At 41.4% G+C, this 20,923-nt stretch overlaps 1 protein-coding gene across 8 annotated transcripts in view; it reads left to right on the top strand.

Annotated features, from left to right (window-relative positions):
• The window catches only part of ATXN1 (ataxin 1), a 223,385-nt gene that overhangs the window by 70,313 nt on the left and 132,149 nt on the right, over window positions 1–20,923 (top strand). The window contains exon 1 of one of the 8 annotated variants that reach the window (XM_053956592.1): window positions 12,520–12,615. The exons of the other annotated variants lie outside the window; for them this stretch is intronic. The gene's annotated coding sequence lies outside the window, so the exon portion shown is untranslated. Of the gene's footprint in view, window positions 1–12,519; window positions 12,616–20,923 lie in introns of those variants that run through there. 8 annotated transcript variants of the gene reach the window in all.

Genomic DNA, 20,923 nt, shown 5'->3' with positions numbered 1-20,923 from the left:
TCTGAGCATAAATCAAAATGCTTTTATTGCTGCCTTCTTTTCATTGATGTCAGGCCAGGACAAGGCGCATGATTTTCCTTTCACAATTGCCTTCTTGTTGCTCTCTGAGGAAGCTCACATTGAAGTTCAGGAAAAGGTATTTTGTAGCATCTGTGTGGCCTTTATAATAATTTTATCAGCTCTATGTTACACTCAGAAAATCGTTGAAGTTGTTTTTAGCTTTCTTTGTATCAGAGAGTGCAGGAGCTCATTGTCAGAGTATTGGAGGGAACCTCTTCTGTGCCAAAAGATCCATTTTAGGATATATTAAATTGTCCCACTGTCCTTCTCCTTTCTCATTGTTTTCAGCATGTGAAGAAATAATGTGTGTGTCCATTTGTGTGCATGGAGAAGGTCCTGTGGTATATGCCAGGGAGTTATGTGGGTGCTGAGCTGAGCAGGCAGAGAGATTGACTCTCTCCTGCTTTGTATTTTTCACTGGGAGTGAACACAGGGGACCGAGCCTGCCCAGATTAAACACATGCCTTTTTTGTTTTGCTCTTCGTTCAGCTGTCAGCATGCCAAGTTCAGATGGCAGTGATCAGTCACAAATTGTCCCCTGACCATGCTCCTCAGCTCTCCTGAACCATTAGTTTTGTGGCTCTCTTCAACAAAGATGGCACTGGTTTGATTTCCCCACCCCCTGCCCTGGCTAATGGAAGAAGACTTTGTTTGTTTGTTTGTATTTTCACCTCAAATCAGCTGCATTAGATCCCAAAGCAACTTGTGTTAATTGGAAATGAGGCTTTGATAATATGTGTATTTGCTAGAGACTTAAGATTTTTTTTTCCCCCCCACCGCTGTATATGGATCTTTTCAATGGGGTGCCACTATTGTGAATCAGAAGGAAAGTGCACAGGCTGCCAGGCACATAATGGAATTATTCTTTTGTTTCAGTATGTGTGTGTGAGCCTTTGTAAAGAGGAGGTGGTGGGGACAGAGAACGGAGACCTTCACTGCAGGGAGGCAAGAGAGTGCAGTGGCACAGTGTAGGGTAGTACTGTGGCGAGACGTGGCCATGCCAGTGCCACCGTGCCCCTTCTGCTCGGCCCTGGTGGGCACTGCCTGGGACTCGCACTGTCACAGTGCATGTCCCAGGAAAATGGGTGCAGCTTGCACAGCTATTCACTATGCTGCCTGTAAACCATGTAAGGCAAAATACTCAAAAGCGGTAATGTTTCCAGTGCTTTCCCTAAACTTTCAAAAGAGTGATCTAAAAATGAACTGTGCTGATACTGTCCTTCCTCACTGTGAGGCTATTTATTATAAAGGATGTATGGTATAAGTAATTTCAGTATGGAGTACCCAAGAGCTTGAACCAAAGCCTTGGATCCAAGCCCACCAGCAGCTTTGCAAAAGGCAGGATCCAGATCTGAAGTCAGTGGTTCACACAGTTTCTAGCAGAGAGTGGTTTTAAGTTACTTCATGAAATGGGAGTAGCCAGAAATTTTAAACTCAGGCTTTTAAACAAGTTTTTGACTTTTTCTCCCCCACCATTCTCCTCTGCCTTACAAGGTTTTTGCAAAATCACAGCAACTATTTTCTCCTAGCCACTGTGGCCAGGACATACAGCTCGGGGAAAGGAGAAAGGCCTCTGTGGTGGTGACTGTTATACAGCCATATGCTTTTTTTCTGAGTATTTTTTTCTTCTAAGGATTTAGACTGCTCTTCTGGATGGAGGTCTTTGAAATCACAGTAGAGGCTTTGGAAGTAGGATCCTGAAATTTCAAGGACATCAAGAAATGGTTTATCACCCTGGCATGGAGCAAATCAGACCACAGTGGCTGGATTCCCACCTCCTGAAAAGTCCTCTCTTGAGATACCATAGCTGAATTGCAGACATGAAAAATTTCAGCATTGTAGACAAGAAATCCATAAGGCCCAATTTTTTATTCTCTTGCTAGATATGTGGTTCTATTTTTATTCTCTCCCTTTTCTTTTGCCCTTGGACACAACATTCTAGGGCTTTTCAGTCTCTAGCTGTGCATGCACTGGAGAGGCATCTGGTTATGTGTTACTTTACACATCTGTTACATACGTCAGAGAGTCAAATCCAGCACCCAGAGACTTAATGTGTATTTGCAGTACTCCCTGTGGGACTTTGAATCCTTCATCCAATGAATTGCTTATGAGGATACAAAAATGCAGTATTTCAATCTAGTGCATATATTACTGCAGTTTATTGCATATATATTGCACATATATACCCTACAATCTCCTTTGTATTTGGTAGAGAAAATCTGGTGTGGGAAAGATGAGACGTGCAGGTGAACTGGGAAGTATTTAGGTATGGCAGTTAGTTTGCTCCCTCCTGAAAACATCATATCTCTGGTTGGCTGCATGAGAAACAGTTTTCATCATGATTTGAGTATCTCTAAAAGGTGCACCAACACTGTATATTTCAAACTTAACTTCAGGCTTGTTGGACAGTGGGGAGAGGCCAAATACCTGAGGCAGTATTGGTAGCTGAGGCAAAGCTCAGGTTTTGCAGTTCTGTCTGGAGAATCTGTACTATTTGCAGGCTGTTTAGGAAGCATGAGTGTCATGGCTTGACCCCAGATGACAACCAAGTACTGTGCAGCCACTCATTCCCCATACCCCCAGAGTGGGAGGGGTAAGAGAATTGGGGAAAAAAAGTAGGTAAAACTCATGTGGTGAGATAAGAACAGATTAATTACATAACAACAGCAACAGTAATACCAATAGTAGTGGTAATGATGATGATGATGTAATGAAAAGGGAGGCAACCAGAAGAGAAATAAAACCCAAGGAAGACAAGTGATACACAGCACAGTTGCTCACTACCTGCTGTCTGATACCCAGCCTGTCCCCAAGCAGCCATCAGCCCCTCCTGGACAGCTCCTCCAGCTGACAGATTGAGCAGGATGCTCTATTGTATAGAATATCCCTTTGGCCAGTTTGGGCCAGCTGTCCTGGTCATGCTCCCTCCCAGCTTCTTGTGTACCTCCTTGCTGGCAGAACATGGGAAAATGGAAAGTCCTTGACTTAGGATAAATCCTTGATTATGGTGCTATTAAAACATGAATGTATTATTAACATTGTTCTCATGCTAAATCCAAAACCTACAAAACCTACAAGCTACTAGGAAGAAAATTAACTCTATCTCAGCTGAAACGGGGGTAGTGCATTAGTTCAGGTTTCTGTTTTGCTTTTCCTCTGCTTGCTTGTTCTGCAAATGCATTAAGTTTGCAGAAAACATGTGGCTTCTTAGATGGTCTTTTTTATGATCCATGCAGAACCAAAATGTGGTAGGTGTTATTCCTACAAATGCTAATTTAGGGCTATTCATTAGTGTGCAGTGCATGCCAGTGAGCAGACGGACTTACCTGTTGCTTTTTGGGTTTTTTTGTTTGCTGTGGTGGTGCTGGTCATCCTTGAGTACAGCAGTCAACTTGGGCATTGCTGATAAACCTGTGTGTGTGTGTGTTGTCTCCCCTTTTGCTGATCTGTCGTGGAACAGCTGCTCACTGTCTGGGGAGGTGAAAGGAAGCCATCATAATGGCAGTGTATGCCCAATCTCTGCTTTGGGAGCCCCTGGCTAGGCCACTGTTAAAACCTGTTGGCTGGGTGTTACAGGGGGCTGAGTAAAACAGACATTAGTGCAGGGGAGCTGGGATGGGGGAGATTTTATTGAATCCAAGACAATGTGAAAATGAAAATTTGGCAGAAGGCACGCTACAGCAAGAGGGACAGTACAGAGTGAGCATCATGAGTCCCTTCTGCTGGAGGGCTCAGCAGCTGGAGCCCATGTGGGAGAGCATTTTGCTGCTGAGCAGTGGTACTTTGTGCCCTGAGAGAGCTGTGGGTGTCAGGAGAAGGTGTCCCAAGGGTTCACCAACCCTTGGCCCACTCCCCATCTGTAGCTGGGAGTCCTTTGGCAGCCCTCTCCTCCCCTGGCTCTCTGCAATGTGGCTGCTGTGGGCAGGCTGCTGCAGCTGCTTGTTTGAAATGATAATATTTGACGCTGTTACTGTGGAATACTGCAGTATTTTTTGTAATTGTGGGCTGCAGGCCAGTAATGTACAATAACATTTTGCTCTTCCTGTGCTGTTGCTACTGTAGGCATTTGTTCCAATTTGGGCTGCATTTAAAGTGCTTTTTTTTTTGTTTTGGTTTGTTTGGTTTTTTTGTTTGTTTTTGTTTGTTTTGTTTCTTTTTGTTGTTTCTAGATGCTACTTGTTATCTATTGTGGATGTTTTTGGAGTATTCATTTCTACCCACGTATGTCCACACAAATCTATCTGAGAAAGCACTTCAAAAGAGTGGCAGTCTCTGTTGAAAAAGCAATTGTTGTGGCTTTCACAGAATTACATTTTTTGAAAGTATGAGGCAAGAATGAGATGAAGATTGCTTTTTAAGTTTAAAAACCATTATGGTTTTAAAAATATTTGAGGCAGATAGAAAGCAAAACCTTTCTTTGACTGATGGTGGGCATGTTTAGTACTGAAGTCCACATCTGTACCAAGCCGTAGGTGATTGAAACCTCTGGATGGCAGAATCTGGGAGGCAGAACCTTTCATGATTCTCTGCAGCTTTGGTTTGAACTGTAATTTAAAAAAAAAAAAAATCAGAGGAAAGTAATCATATCTTGGAAGAGGGTCGGTAGTGTTCATGCCAATGATTGTTTATTAATGTGGTCATGGTCTGGAGATGAAACTTTTGTGAAAGGGAAATTCAAGTCCTAGACATCAGAGCTCACAACTAGTCAGCCTGCACAAAATTTGTTTCTTTCTGGAAGGTAGAGGTTGAATCCGAAGGAAATGAAGAAGGTGCAACACAAAGGATACAATTAATTTGTTTTCAGGTAAATTTGGAATAAAATAGACTGTGCTATACAAAAAGAATTGCACTTTTCTCATATGTAATTTTAGTGTCCTATTACTGTGCTGACTCACTAAATGACTTCAGTCTCAATCTGCATTTGGTTTAAATTACTTCAGAGGCCTGCATTTGTATGCTGCTCTGTAAAGTAATTCTCATCTGTAATCCAGATTTTTTCCTTTTGTTCGGCATTTCAACTGACTTGTCTCTTTTCATTTTCCAGGTCTCAGTTTTACTAGCATTTGAAACCAGTCTCTCTGTATGCCTGCTTGGGCCCTGCAATTGGCAAAAGTCATTTTTCAGCAACAGATAGAACAAGGAATGAATCATTGCTTTCTGCCTTTCCATTAAATTACCTAAACCACTACTCATAAATATTGCTTTATGTATGGTATAGCAGCATGATTATCTCACTGCATTGATGGAACAGTGCTGGAAGTGAATATAATTTTCCTTCTATTACATCTTTAATGAGCTTCAATTAAAAGTAGTGTGCTGGCGTGCCAGAGTAGATGTGTTATTCTCAGAACTATTGAAGATATTTTGCCTGTTAGATTTGCTTGACATTGTGTTGTTCTGAAAACCCTGGTGGACATGATGTGGTTCTGAAACCTTAAGAATTAAACAACAGAAAACCGGAAAAATCTGCTTTTCTAGGTGAAAGGTGACAGGACAGTAAAATCTGGTGACTGGAAAGATTCAGGTCTATACTGAGTGGAAAAGCTTGCTGTCTGTCTTTGAGGGTGAATTTTTTAACATATAGTTAAAAAAATATTCACAAAGCAGCAGGTTTCTGCAGAGCTCCAGTTAAGTCCCTGATCACTTGATACCTGTGGCAGCAAGTCTGAGTCACAGATAGCAAAAAGCTGTGAAGCCTAATACTCTCAGTATTCAAAACCACACCTATGTAGGAGTTTAATTTCAAGTACCTCTTTTAGTTCTGGGTTCCCCCCCACAACCCAACAAATTTTAAGAGTAATTCTTAGAATTTTGCAGAGAAAAAAATTCCCAGCACTTGTGGATTTGTGAAGTATTGACATCACTTAGAGATCAGAAAATAGCTCTGTCAATTTTGGCTTGATGGCATTCCATTCTCTGCTCCAAAAACCTGAGGAATTACAATGGATGAGTCAAGGTTTCTTGGAATTTTCTTCCCTCCCCTCCCCCCTGCCTTGTGCAATTCCATTGCCATTTTTAGCATTGAGGGCAGCTCTCCAAAGAATGTCTGTGTGCTTGAACTGTGCTTTCTTGAAAGTCCAGAACAAAATAGAGTTGTGTCGGGTGACAAAAATCATTCTATGTTTCTATGCATTTTTGTAATATTATGTGAGCTTTATTGAAGAATCCACAGCAACAGGCAGGAGATGTCTGATACAGAGGTGTTGCATCTTCAGCAGCATGAAGATCTCACTATCATGCTGCTTCATTATGTTGTGATGAGTTTTTGCTTAATTATTTTTGTGTTTTATCAGCTGTTCTCAGGGAAGTAACCTGACAGAACAAATTATCAGTGATATGGGAGACTTGGACCAGCTTAAAGCACTTCTTGAACTGCAGGATCCTTCTGTCTTTGCCTCAGTTTGAAAACCAAGGGTTATGTATTTAATGTATTTTAGCAGGATGCTGGGAGTAGTAATACTAAGGACAAAGAATTGTGGGGGTACTACTGTTACCTAAGTGATGTGGTATGTTTAAGATAAACAGTGTTGTCAGCTGTTCTTGGCAAAATCCCTGGGGTTGCAATGAGTGAAATTTTAACTCTGAATGGGTTTGGTTTTTTTTAACTTGCGGAAGTGGCCTGTATCATGCATATTCTAATGTGTCAGAGTGAATGTGTGAAGTATGAAACTGCTGAAAAGAAATGTGAGGGGGAAGACAGGTTAAAGTGGTTGTAAATGGAAGATCTGTGTATTTTACTCTTCACTAGATAAGTATTTTACTTAAAATTGGCCATAAAAAAAAAACAAAAGAAAAAAATGCAAGTGTCCCCTTAAGAGCTGCTGTGTCAAATTTGAAGAATGATTTGAATTGAGTCATTAAAGTGTGAAATGGAGGGATTTTATTTCTGCTTTAAATTATGCATCTCAAATTAACCTTAGCTGTGGAGTCTCTGCTGACGCCCCCGTAATGACACATTATTGGTACTAATGGCTTCTTTGTGACTTGAGATACAAACAGACATCCTAGACAGAAACATTTCGGCTTTGAACTAAATAAGACACACGGCGTGCATTTCTGCCTTGGGTTTCAGTTGCAAAGGCCTGCTCACCTGGTGCTCATGAGCTCTTTTCAGTTTCCATGCACTGCTCCCCATCCTGGCAGGCGAGGGCAGCTGAATGGAAACCTGCTTCACAAGCTTTGAAGAGCAGGAGAGCAATAAATCCAGAGTGAATGTGAAGTCTGTCCAGACACCGAGTGCTGTAGGGAGCCAGAACAAAGATTGGGATGTGGGTAGTGGTCAGGGAGGGGGAACTTCCAGTAGATGATAATCTTGGGAGGAAAAGGCCCCAAGATTGTGAGGGAAATGGAGAAGAGATGCCAGGGCTTAAGGAGGAAGTTGCTAAACAAGGGAGGGGTGAGATTATAACATAAAATAAGCAGTAGACGTTAGTCAACCCTTTGTGTGCCTTCTGATGTAAAAAGGGACTGTATCTGTGCAGCTCTGTGCACTCTCTTCTGAAGCTCATTATCATAATTTGAAAAATTTCATCTCTACGCAGACTTACTCACAGGCTTTGCAGCTTTCTTTGCACTGGTGGTGTCTCTCCTGGGACAAGGATGGTAGTTACTACTTCAGTGTAGCTACTGGGTAGGCAGAGTGAGCGTGGCTATGAATGAGTGAGAATGGCATTGCCTGGGGTGCTGGGTACAGAAGGTGCACAGAATCTTACATGTCGATGAAAAAGGACGAGGGGCTTGGCTAGGCGGGCCCAGAATTTAGACCATGACATGTCTTCCCAAAGATATTCATTAGCTCATTGCTTCATCCTAGTTTTCTCAGTGGAATGTTAATATACACGATTGCCTTCCCTTTCAAGTTGCAGTTCTGGAAATTTGCTTGTTGGCTATGGCAGGAGCGATGGAGAGGTGCTTCTGCCCCGTGGTTGTGTTGTGTGGTGTGTTACAAGGCTGTGTGACATTATGTTACTTTGTCTATGGATCTGCTCTCAGCAGAGAGTGCTGTGGAGTAAGTAATCTTGTGGTATTGTGGATCCAAAGCAGGACAGCATCTGACTACTTAGAATCAAATACTTAAAAAAGTATTCAGAGGCCTTCTTTGTATTTCTGCAAGGAAACACATTCCTGAATTGGGACCCAAGAATTAAAAAGAAAAAAAAAAAGTAGGTGTGCAATATATCACATTTACTAATGCATTAGAGATATTTAAATGAATAATTAAAACACCATTTAGAATTGCCACAGTAATAGAACAAAATGTGTTTTGTCACTTTTCTGTTTCTTTTTGTTGATTGATCAATTTATTGATTTCTTCCATAAATTTAGAGTAGGTATCCTAAATATTACTGTAAATTAGCAAGACTGTGCTTTTTAGTAACCTGTTGAAAGTGTTAATGGAATGAGAAGAAGTCAGAATTTGGTAATAAAGATCTGAAAAACTGAGACCTAGAACACATATCTAGTGTTTTGCATCAATTAGATTTGTAAATATTAGAGCCTTTGTTTGTCCTACCTGTTAATTAAAAAAAAAAAAAAAGTATTTTATATTCATTATGAATAGCCTAATACCACATCAAAAAAAAAGGGAAAAATTAGGCAACGAGCTACCTTTATGTTTGACTTTCCATTGTATTTATAGTTAACTTTAGGCTGGTTGAAGTTAGTGGGAACATGTGTGGGATGGAGGACAGAACTTCACTGTTAAAGAGACTACAGTCCTTCTGAAACCATGTGTGAAAAAAGTGGTAAACTTCTGAAACTGAGGTCTGGAAAACAGACAGGTGTAATCCAAGATACCAAGAATTAGGAATGATATTAAATTTCACACACATATGCACACAAAATATTTGTGTACTTCTTAGGTCAGCTTTTTTCTGGGTTATATCTTTCATTTTGCCTTACTATTTATATTTAGTTTGTTAACCTGTTTTGTCATACTTTTTCCTACCTTCAAAAAAAAAAAAAAAAAAAAGCTTTATGAATATGCTAGAATGTACAGTTAACAAGAACCCTTAACAATTTTTAAGTCAGTATTGTTCTGATCCCTTTTCAGGGCTCTGTTTCTCTGTTTTCCAGCTACAATGGACAATTTGTTGTAACACTTGGATTAGCATCATATGTTTTGTTTGGTACTGTTGTTCTAGCCATGCTTGGAATATGTGTTTTCATATGCATTTTTGGGGCCAGTTTTGGATGCCATCAGAGTCTTGTGCTTCTGCCTCCCCATCCACTGGTGATGTCCAGACTTCACTGAGGAGAAAGAGGTGATCTGGCAATAGTCACAGTCTGTTAGTCTGGGTTTTAGCTCTGGTTTGAGGGAATGATTACCACTCCAGGCTTAATTTGAGGTGCCTTATCTGTTGCCCTAATACAAAGTAAGTGATAGAAACTGTCTGCTGCACAAGGGGATATAGAATATCTCAATATAGAAAGTGCTGTATGAAATTATTCCACTTACTGTTGTTGGTTGTCACACCAACAGTGACTATAAATGAAGGATATTGTAGAGGGAAAAAAATCATATTGTTTCAGTTAGTTTATTTTGTGCCTACTTGACAGCCCTCTGTGTATAGTCAGTTACATGATTTCTTGGGATAGACAGATTTTTCTTTATTTGTGTGTGGCTCTTTCAGCTATAGGGGAAAGAGAATACTTAAAAGATCAGAAAATGTGTCTGTACAGCCAGGAACAATTGTCTGCAACCTCAAGAAGATATCTAAGAGCATGTAACTGCTTTTTGCTCAGCTTCCAAAAGCAGCTCAGTTCCGGAATAACAGTGCTCTTTTGGGGTATATTTCAAGATGGTATGATTATTCTCAGACAGGAATTATAAGGATCGATAGCAAACCCAACACATCAGTTCTTTTCATGACAGATTCGCTGATTGTCACCAGAGCAGTAATATAATGCACCGGTCAGCATAAACACCAGAAGCAGTAATCATGGATTTTTGTCTCTGTCTTAACACGTGTTTAAGGTTACACAATTTGTTGTCATGGGTTTGCACCCACAGGTCACGAGGAAGGAGAATTGTTTGATCTGTTCACCTTCCCTTCTCTTTTGCTTTTATGCTTCCTCATTGAGTTGGGGCTGGGCTGTTTGGTGTCTCTCTGGGGACAGAGCAGGGCAGAGAGAGCATGCCTAGCCAAAAAAATAAGAGAAAGGTCTTTTTGAGATACCAGTGGTTTACATGGTGTGGGTTTTCTTTGTGTGTCCTATTTTGGAAGTAGTAAAGACCAAGACTTTCCATGGATGTGTGTCAGGAGCCCTTCTGCATTGGGCTTTTGGTGGAGCTGAGTGCAGAGCTGCTTTTCCTCAGTGGAGGGCCCTGTGCTTTAGCAGTGTTTTAGCAGCTTGGCATGGCAGTGGCTAGGTAACTGGTGTGTATGAGTTTTTGGTTTTTATTTTTTTGGTTTTTTTTATGTGCCATTCTCAATTTACTGAAGCTCTGTGACTTTTTAACCTGCTGTCTATGGGCTGTTGTTTTACAAGCTCATTAAGGTGGCGAGGATAGCAATGGCAGCGATCCTGCCCCCCTCATGGGTGCTCATTAGATGGCTTCCTTGTGCTGACATAAGCGTTGTGTAGTCATGCTCTGAGCTGGGTCTGGGAAAGGATCCAAGTTAAAAATAATCACTGAAAAAAAAAATAAAAAAAAGGTAAGTTTTCAGCAGGATCTGTTCCTGGATCTAACTTGCCATCATTCTCATGCTGGCTTGGAAAGCGTGAGGGTTTGTACTGGCACAGAGGGAGGTGAGGAGGAGCAGCTGGGGCAAGGTGGTCAGGGGTGTACTGCTCGCAGCAGGGATGCTGCCTGCTGGTATGATGTCAGCCTGAGGAAATGGGACTCTTGTGAGTGCGCTGCCTGCCTTTCCTTAAGTGGATTGATCCAGTAACTTCCAAAGTTGTGAGGCAGTTTTGGCCAAATTTGCCTGAAAAGCAGTGTTGAAGGGGTGAAGGTCCCCTGAGCTCAGCAATTTATGGTGTCTGGTAGGCAGACCCAAATCAACTCTCCCCAGTTGATGAAAGTTGTCCTCTGGGGCTCAGCTGCTGACCTTGTCAGACCTCCTCTTGTGGCACAGTCCCACTGTCCCAGTTTGGGTTGAATTGTGCCCATTTTGCTGTGGGCCAACTGTTGAATAGCTGATGGGAGAAAAGCACAAAGTGCTCTCTGCGAGTAGGTGTTCATTTCAAGGGGCAGGGATGGTTCATCTCTTGGATCCTGACTGTTCACAGGGAGCTGCATTTCCAGTTGTGGGGTGTTTTTTTTTAAATTCTGCCTAGGTATCAAAATTTCTGGAAGCTGGGATAGTTGGGAGGCAAGACTCCCTTAGTTTTCTTGGCGTGGCCAACTGTTTAACCATGAGGACAAACAAATCTTTCTAGCTGCACCTCTACATAGCTTCCCTTGACTATTGGGCAGCATCTTTGTGCCCTGCTCGGTCCAGGTTCTGTCCCCATAAGGCTGTGCTCCTCTTTGGTGGGTGTGCCTGGGTTTGACCTGCCCAGCCTACCCTGGTGCACGGGCAGCCTTGCTCTGCACCACTGCTGAGGAGCTAAGATGAAGACACACATTGTGGTTTCCTGCTGTTTTGCTTTGTAACCAGTCCACTGGTAAATATAGCTTGTGTGTGGTTATAAATTCATTCTCTCATTATGGCTGGTTGTTGTGCAGTAATTATGTAGAAATTACAACTTGGTGTAGAATTGGTGTGGATTTTTGTTTTGTTTTGCTTATTTATTTATTTTTGTGCTTGATATGCCCTGCAGTGAGAAGAGCAGGCTTTGGTTTCTGCCATAACAAAGCCAAGGCCACAAGCAGGTGTCAGCCTTTGGCATGGACACAGGCACCATCTAGCAGGCTGCCGACTTTTGTGTGGCTCTCTGTGTGGCGAGACGAGCGCTGCAAGGGAAATTGGGACCTGCGCTATTTGGACTCTTCTTTATTTTTCCTTGCTTTACTCTGTGGGTAGACAGGCTGTCCTTCCCTGCAGGTTTGGTACTGTACACGTGTTTATTCTGAAATGAACCCATCCTGTCTCTTTGGAGGTGTTGGTTGTACGTTTCCCGAAGCCCTTGTATTTCTGGCAGCTTCCAGCCCTGCTCTCTGAGCAGTCCTCTGGGTCCTGCTGCCGGGCTGATGCCATAGGGCTTGGGGTCTCTGCCCCCTGCAGAAGTGCTCAGGTTCTGCTCCCCAGAGGTCTTCCCTTCATATGTGGGCCCCCTCCCGTGATCCCTCCTTCTGTTCAGATGTGGAATTAAAATAAGTGTGGGGGTTTTGTTGATCTTTTCCCTCCTGTTTCTTTATTTAAAATTCCAGTCAAGCAGATCCAGAACAGTGCTTGTCCCTGCTGCGTTCTCATTTTCATCTCATCCCTCCTTTAATTTTACATTATTCCCTGCACTGTGTTTGCAGGCCATATGTGTCCTTTGAACTCTGAAGAAGCTGTGCCAAAAGAAAGCCTTCTTCTCCTCCCCTCCTCCCATCGTGGAGCCGCTCTTAGATAATTGCCATTAGTAGACAATGCGGAGCGAACCCAAATGTGAAGTCCATGGGTGAGTGTCTGCAAATTTCCTGAGAGCTTCCGAAACGCTGGCGCTTGGTCTCCGCTTTGGCCCTTTAACCCTGCAGCAGTTCCCTGGGTCCGAAACAGCTCTGGGAGGTGTTTGTAAGCCGCGTTTTCCTGCCGCCGTTCCTGGCGGGGCACAGCCGCTGCTGAAGCCTTGGCAGGGTGCCGTGGCTCAGCCATGGACTCTGCGCGCAGGGAGGCGGAGCTGCCCGTCCTTGTGTTAGGGCACGGGAACAAGTGGCTTCGGCCCCGGGCTGTAGGAGAGCAAACCCTTCAGCCGTGCTCCCGGGGACAGGTGGGCAGCTTGCCTGCCGCAAGCTGACGGGAGCAGGGAAAGTAAAACTCACCCCGTTAAACAAGAAGTGGGAGAATTCCTTCTTGTCGTCCATGAGGTGCGGAGCAGAGGGACGTGCTGCCGGGCCAGCTGCTGCTCAGGGGCTTAGCATCAGCTCTGGCTCGGTCAGAGCGATCGCTGACAGGCCGGGCTTCAGAGTTCAAAGGGGATGTCCTCCGTGGAGAAGGGTGACAAGTGCCTTTTGTGTCCCTTCCCCCTTTAGCCTCTGAGAAGTGTCTTCTGTGTTAAACCAGGTTTCTGACCTCATTTCTCAAAGGAGTTTTAAATGAGGAGAAATAGGAGTATTAATTAGTGCCCCGTTAAGTACTTGTAGTCAAGTATGATAATTTTCTTGAAAGGATAATGTATTAGATGAATAAAAATACTCTCCATTAAAAAATGAATACAAAGTCATTTTAAACCACAAAGATTATTGTACATTTCTGAAAAATTAATGTGATTAAAGCAAAATATATTTAATAAATTAAAAAGACCCTGTAAGGCTGTTTAACTGGTTGGTCTTATATTAATTATTTTCAAATCTAGTGCTAGACAACTTTGACCTTACCTTCAGGGATGGGAAGTGATTTCTTCCCTCACTTCATTTTTTGGCTTGTAATTATTAGCTCTGAGTTGTGGGTGTGGTAATTTCCCCTTGTTTTGTGGGTTTTTGTTTTGGTTTGTGTTTTGTTGTTGTTCTTTATTTGTTTGTTTTAGTGTTGTGTGGGTTTTTTTGCTTTTCTGATGTCTTTCTCAGAGATTGGCCACAGTGAAAAACCAGACCCTGGACAGTGATCAGAAATTATATGGAAATTTCCTTGATGGATTTAGTTACTGTAACCTACTCATGTACTGCTGTCTGGATTTGGAGCTGAGAAAACTCCAAATAGCTGAATATTTTCAAGGATGTTTCCTTCTATTTGGTTTGTCTGTGATGTGGTATAGATGTGTCTGCTGGGATCAGGTAGACTTCCTTCAGTTACTTCATCTGACTTCACACAAGTTTTATTAATTTTTTCCACACATAGTTTGCCCTGTCGATTATTTTTGGTTTAGGAACTTAGCTCTCTACTGAGTTTTTGCACATTCAGCTACTTGATGAGAATTGCTCTGTATGTTGTGGAAGACAATAAAGTAAATGGTTGTAGCTGGAGACATAACCCAGATCCTATGGATTTGCCTGGTCATTTTTGAAGTTTATGTATTGACTTAGGGAGGACATAAAAAGTTCAGTGTAAAACTGGGTTTAAATAGTAGCCTGTTTAAAAAACTTTGGGTTTTGTGGCACTAGGAATGAAGGCACTTCCTCACTAGTCTCATCAAAAATGTTGCAAGTACTTTATCCCTTCTTGCTTGGCATGTTCTCTTGTTGGGCAGGGCAGGTATTTGGTATGTGATTCTCCCCAAACTCTTGTTCCCTGTAACAGGTCTGTGGTACAGATTCAGAGAATGCTAGCAGTCAGTTCTCAAGGTCTCCTAGTTTACAATTTGTTATGGTTTGGGTACCTGAAATCCATGTGACCTTTTGAAAATATTCTTCCAACAGACCAAAAAATAGAAGAGAATTTGAGTATCATACAGTGGTCTCTCAGGTGCCTTCTGAACTTTCAGGCTATTTGATTATGGTGACTGCCAATTTTTTTTTTTTTTTTTTTAATTTAAGGCACATGTTTAACTATTCTCTATCTTTAAGAAGACAGCCTTTGTATCTGATTCTCTACCTTTGTATGTTATTTTCAGCTTTTCTCTTCTTGTCCTGTTGCAGCTTTGACAAGCTTGTGCAACTGAGGTGATGATAGCTTCCTCCATTTCTTATTGAATGAGTAAGATTTATATCTAAAGATACTTCTCTCAGCAGAGCCCTTACAGGCTACACATGAACAAGAGAAAAAGATTTTACTTGTCTTTAGGATACTAGCAGAGCCTCCTGTGGCTGGATAATTGACTATTGAAAGCCTTGAGACATTTCTTCCTTTGTTTGAGAAGGTGGTGGTGGCTGGAGTTCCTTGGTGGTGTATGAAAATAGCTCTAGACTTCAATGAGCGTGCTGTCTGTGTTAAATGGTGCTCACATAAATGTATGGGAGTTGTTACTCTGTTGTTACTATACCAAGTGCCTCCCAAGATGAATGGTCTGTACTGCCATAATGTTTAAAAATATGATTATTAGTCTTTCCTGGTATTAAATGACACCAAATCTATCCCCTGAAAATTACCTTGAAAATCCTCTTAGTACAAATGATCTCATTTTCAAATCCACCTTCTCAGGTTACAAGTAAACTAAGCACCTGACTGGCTGTGGTTGTGGCAGCGCCAGGGCTGCTGTAATGACACCCGCAGGTGTGGCCATGGGGATGTCCCTGTGCACAATCCATTTTGTGTGGCTCCCACTGTGCTGCTTGCCTTCCCTTGTTTGTATTTTCCTCACCACTCACAGGAGACACAGTCAAACTTTTAAATATTATGACACTGCAGCTATATATCTGTCAAAATTGCAAGGGCATAACAAAGAGTAGATCTGACCAATGGGACTGTTATCTTTTTCTTTGCATTTCCTTGGAATTCTAGCTGACAGCAGCCCTTAATATAAATTTGTTATTTGCAAGGAGCTCTGTTTAAGCTAGCAAATTATTGTGCCAATGTGTGACACTAACCATACTGCAGAATAAAGAGCAGTGAAGTATTTATGATGCTAAAATAATTTCAGGTCATGTTTTTTTTTTCTTTTTTTTTTTTCCTTTGTATAGTTTTGCTTTTATTACTAGTGCTGAAATGGTTCTTGCCGTGCAAGTGAGAAAACCAGACTGAACCTCCTGTTTTTTTGTTGGGCTCTCAGCTGGAAATCCCTCCCTCGATTTTCCATTGATAAAAGTGTCACAAAGGGAATCCAGAGCAGAGGAATAGGCGGAAATAGAACAATGCAAAGTCTTGGACTTGAATCACAAAGAAAGTTAACTAATGTAGATACAGTACTGGACGAGCTGCTGCTCCTTTCATGACCAAGTTCATTTACCTGTGGTCTTAGCATTTGTGGCTGCCCTCAAAGCCATATAACAAATCAGCTATTTATTCTCTCTTTGCTGTGGAGGCTCTTTAAAAGGATATTGCAGAGCATTTTCTTCTCCTCCTTCCTATGGACTGCTTTATTTGACCTTCAAGAATTCAGAGTCTCAACAGGGGCTAGAAAACTCGCATACAAGAATGCTTTTATTGTTAATCTCTAAAATATGTCTTTGACTAATAAAATAAAGATGTGACATTTATAGAGCTCTGATAAGGAACATGGCAGTGGAAAAGGCCCAGGTCTCCTGCTGTTCAAATTAAGGGCAGCTGATTTCAGTGAGAGAAGAACCAGGCTTGTTAAATGTGCATTTTAACGTGTGCACTCAGGTGTTCCCATAATGCTCAAAAAGCTTCCAGGAGTATTTTGTGAGAATTGAGAAGTAACACCATAGAGAACTTTCTTCATTTAAGTGACTGAAGGTAATTGGTGCTCCTTCAGAGTTTTTCGAGAGTGAACATTACTTGAGTTTAGTTTCATTAATTAGGTGATTAAGTTTATACTTTTCCTAGACTTTCTTAGCATTGTATCACTAAAACAATGGCTTCTGTATTGCTCCTGTGTTTGACCTTTGTGTCAGGGTCAAAGAGCTGACATTATGACGTTTGCCACAGTGTCTCTGTGGTCACCTCCCTGTCACGTTCTGTAGGTGAGGGTCTGCATGCAATGGTGTGACCAAGGGACTTGGAAGCCTCTGTAGAAGACAACTGGTGCGGGTCTTGTGCTGAGGGCAGCTGCGAGTGCGGTGGTCTGTGATGCAGGAGCTCAGTCCTGAGTGAGGCAGTGACCTGTTTTGTCCCTCCTGCAGTGGGAGCAGCTGGTGCTCAGCACCCCATACCAGTGCTCAGCACATGGCTTGTTGCAGACCTGGATCTCTGGAGCTTTGCTGAGAAGAACTGTGGTTGTCCTCTGTCCTGCCTTCCCATGTGAAAGGGCAAGCCCTGCTCTTGTCTTTCCCTCCTGTTCTCCTCTGCTCTGTTCCCACCCTCTTCCCCTTTTCCTGTCTTAAACCTGCCAAAAGAGAGACCCACACACTGAAGTCTTTTTCCTCGTTCTGATGGTTTATTGTGACGGGGTAACAAGAATGTGCACAGTTGTTGAAGTATGGAACGATAATACAGCAGGAATGGGTTATGTAATGAGCAAATAAGTGGGATACGCTTGGCTTATACATGTGTTATTCAAGGGTAAAAAGGAAAATATGCAGAATAGTGAGTGAACAAGAAGGAAGACTGGAAATAGTGTTTGGATTTATTGGACATTTCAAAGCTCTTCCTCTGACCCTGTAAATCAAAGTGGTTATATTTTGTGGTGGGTTTGTTTTTTTAAATTTAATTATTATTGGGCCACCCTTCCTTAGAGCCAAAAAAAGGATATAGAGCAGGCAAAAACACTTTAAGTTGAAAACCAAGTAAGAATAAATCATGGTGTGATACCTTAATAGTGCTATTAAAAATTGCTTTCCAGTGAAGCATACTGAAACCTAGTAGTAGTAACTGCTTTAAGTGATACAATTTGTCTAGCATTTTGACAATGCAAGAGTTTTTTTATCTTGTCAATGTAAGAGTCGGTAAAGCTGGGTTTCTTACTGCCTCCACTCTGCCCAACATGCTATTTCCATGCAGAGATGGACTCTTCATGCCTGTGCCTTTTCATCATAGTGAGAATACATGAGAGATAGGTACTCTGTGCATGAGTAAATACAACAACCCAGGCCATTTATTTTCATCACTGTTTTGCATAATATGCATGCAAATGCCATATACAGCAGAGGAAGATGCTAAGAGCCAGTTCTTACTAGATCCTAAACGGGATACCAGTTGGTGAATGACTGCAAATAAAGCTACCCCACACTGTCCTTAAGAGATTGACTTTTAGAAAAGGCACGTTATCTGTAATAGTGGGCAGAGCATCCACTGAATCAGAGTGGTTTTGTTTAAGAAAGGGCTGCCAAATATTGAAGGCAGGGAAAGCAGTATTGTTTTTTCATCCTCTTGGTGCCAAAGAAGCAAAAGAAGGTAACAGAAGAAAGGGGGAACATTCGTGAAGGCGTTTGGGTTTTTTATTGTTACAAAAAAAAAAGAGATGCTTATAAGAAATGAGGGCAATTTAGTTGAGTGTTCTGCTTTGGACAATTGTAACACTAATAGGATGGAAGCAGTATAAGCAGTTGCTACAACTATAGTTGCAGTTACTAAGAGAAATCCATGTTCTGTTATTTGAATGAAGCATTCACTGTGTGGCTGAAAAGCAGCAGTATCTTAAAGAGACAGGGAAAGAAAATAATCCTCTTTTTTGTTTTGTTTTGTTTATTTTATTATCCACGTGCTTTTTTTGAGAAAGTCTGTGCATGTTGTTCATCCAAGAGTTCAAACCCAGTCTCTCCTTTGCACCCAAAGCAGTTTAAACAGTTTGAAAAAGAGAGTAAATGTGCATTTAAAAAGCATATATGTATACATATAAAAATGAAAGTATCTGCAAGAGAGCAAAATGGAATGATTGAGTTTGTATTCCCTGTAGCTCACTAAAACTTATGGGTCATGCAAAATTATTCAAAGAGTAATTTACCTTCAATTTTCATCATTTCTTAGTATTGTGAGCCGTTATTTACTTCCTTTCAGTGATATGTCAGCAAACATGACTTTTCTTTGTGGATGCAGCTGAATTTTATTCATTAGAGAGATTACAACACATGAACAGTTGTGCCTTTAGAGTACTGGCCTTTAAGCAGTTTATAAGGCATATGTTTATGCTTTGGATGGAGATCACTTGGTGCTGATGTTAGTCAAATTAGGGCTGAAGTCATGGAAATCTTAACTTTTCGCCCACTTCATGTATCTTTGACAATTTAGCATGTATGGTGGGCAGTTTCCAAATGCAAACAGATGGTGTGTTCATAAACACCAAGACACAGAAAGGTGTTATTAATATTGGGTTTGTCTCTTTATAAATGAAGGATGCAGATCTATGGCTGGTACAAATTTAGCATATTCTTGTCAAGTAAAGTTATGCCAACAAAGATGGAATGAGAATCTGTCTTCCTGGCCACTATTTTTAAACACAATGCTGGAAACTGCTCATGTAGTTGTCTCTGTATGTGTATTTCTCTATTCCCTTAATGTCTCTGTGGCAAAATGTGTTCTCTAGCCATCCTTTTTTTTTATTTTTTCCCAGAGGACCAAACACAGTTTTTCAGCAGGTCTCAGCCTCTTTTCCTTCTTTAACCGCCTCTTATTCCTGTTTTTCCCATTTTCCAGTTTTGAATATGGAAGTAACTTCTTGCATTCCCATCCTTCCAGATGTAGCAACAGGATAGGATGTCTTTACTCCTCTCCTTTCCTGCTTTTCCCATGCCTGTGGATTCATACATCCTGAGGAATTGCTTGAACTTAAGCTCCACTTAAGTCTTGCAAAAAGCCCAACAAAATAGTGTTAGTCACACCTGTATAATGCAGAGTGATTGACAGAGTTAGTGCAGGCTGTCCTGGGCTTTGCTGTGTGACAACATGGATGCATTACAAATCCTGCTGTACTGGCTTGCAGCTGGCTCTGGACTTCCCAGTGGATAATACTGAACCAAATTGGATGGGCCATTCCCATTCAAAATGTCAAATTTGTGTTCTTAATTTCCAGTGAGGATGTAATGTGATAGCAAAATAGTTCTGTAAAGGGTCATACACTGTTTTACTGTCAGTTTGTGAGGCTCAGACAGAAGGAAATGATCAAAAACACTCGATGCTCGTTATTTATTAATTGAGTTCTGGCAGAGCCTTGCTACATTCTGGCTTTTTGTTTGTTTCTTTGTTTACAAACAAAAAAAAAGACAAGCACAGTTCACAAAATAAACGAAAAAGGAAATTTGTTAACAAAGATTTCTGACAAGGAAGAAATGGGATTTGGGGGCATTTGAGTGGAGGTGCCTTGGAATACAGGGAGAGCAACTTGGCATTGTGTCACCCTCTCTGAGTGCAGCTTCTGAAAGAGAAGGATGCTTTAGAGAATAGCAGACCATGAATCTTCTATGCTGGCACACTGGGTTACCAGAAAATATTTATCCTGGTAAGTTCTGTGGTGGGGATATTTTAAGTGCTTGCACTTTATGCACTTTGCTTGTATGGATTTACTTTCTTAAAAAAAAAAAATCAAACTAGCAAGAAGCTTCAACTGTTTCTTCGCTTTTCTGCATCTCTGCCTTGTTTCTGTACATATTCAGGTAAAGAATAGTACATTGAAGTACAGTGTCTTTCTTTACTAACTGTGGTTTCTTGACTTCAAAAGTCCCAAAACTACTTATAGCTCAGTCTTTTCTTCTGCAGTGAACCCTATGCAGACAGACCCTTCCACAGATGCTGTGGCCCATGTGGAGCTATGTCAAAGCCTGGGGTGTGAAGTTTACATTGCTGAAAGGTCTGAAGATTTAGCTGCTGGCCTCCCACCCTCAAGATTAAAAATTAACCGAATATAGGTGATTTTTTCACAGGGATAGCTAAGAACACATCTCTGATCAGCATAATACTTCTGCCAAATTTTCACACTTTCTCCAAAACCTGAAGACATTTTTATATCTCAGTAAATTAGCAACAACAACAGCAGCAGCAGCAGCAGAAGTAAATTTAACAGTCAGTGATACATACTTATTTGCCTGCTTTCTCCAAAATGGCTGATTTTTTCCCTGAAACTTTCCCTCAAAAGATCAGTCTGAGACAGATATCACAAGATTTTAAATAAAATATTTAAAAATATTTTTATGTTTATATTAAGCATTTTCTATTAAAATATTAATTCACTTACTTGCCAGAGTAGTAAAAAGCTAACACCAAGTCTCTTGAGGAGGGTTGAATAGTCTTCAGTGTCATGGCTGCTGTGAGAATTACTTTCTTTGGGCTCCTGGTCTAAAGGT

The sequence above is a fragment of the Vidua chalybeata genome, chromosome 1 (genome assembly GCF_026979565.1).
Source record: "Vidua chalybeata isolate OUT-0048 chromosome 1, bVidCha1 merged haplotype, whole genome shotgun sequence".
NCBI lineage: Eukaryota > Metazoa > Chordata > Aves > Passeriformes > Viduidae > Vidua > Vidua chalybeata.
This window is presented reverse-complemented; position numbering and strand designations above follow the sequence as displayed.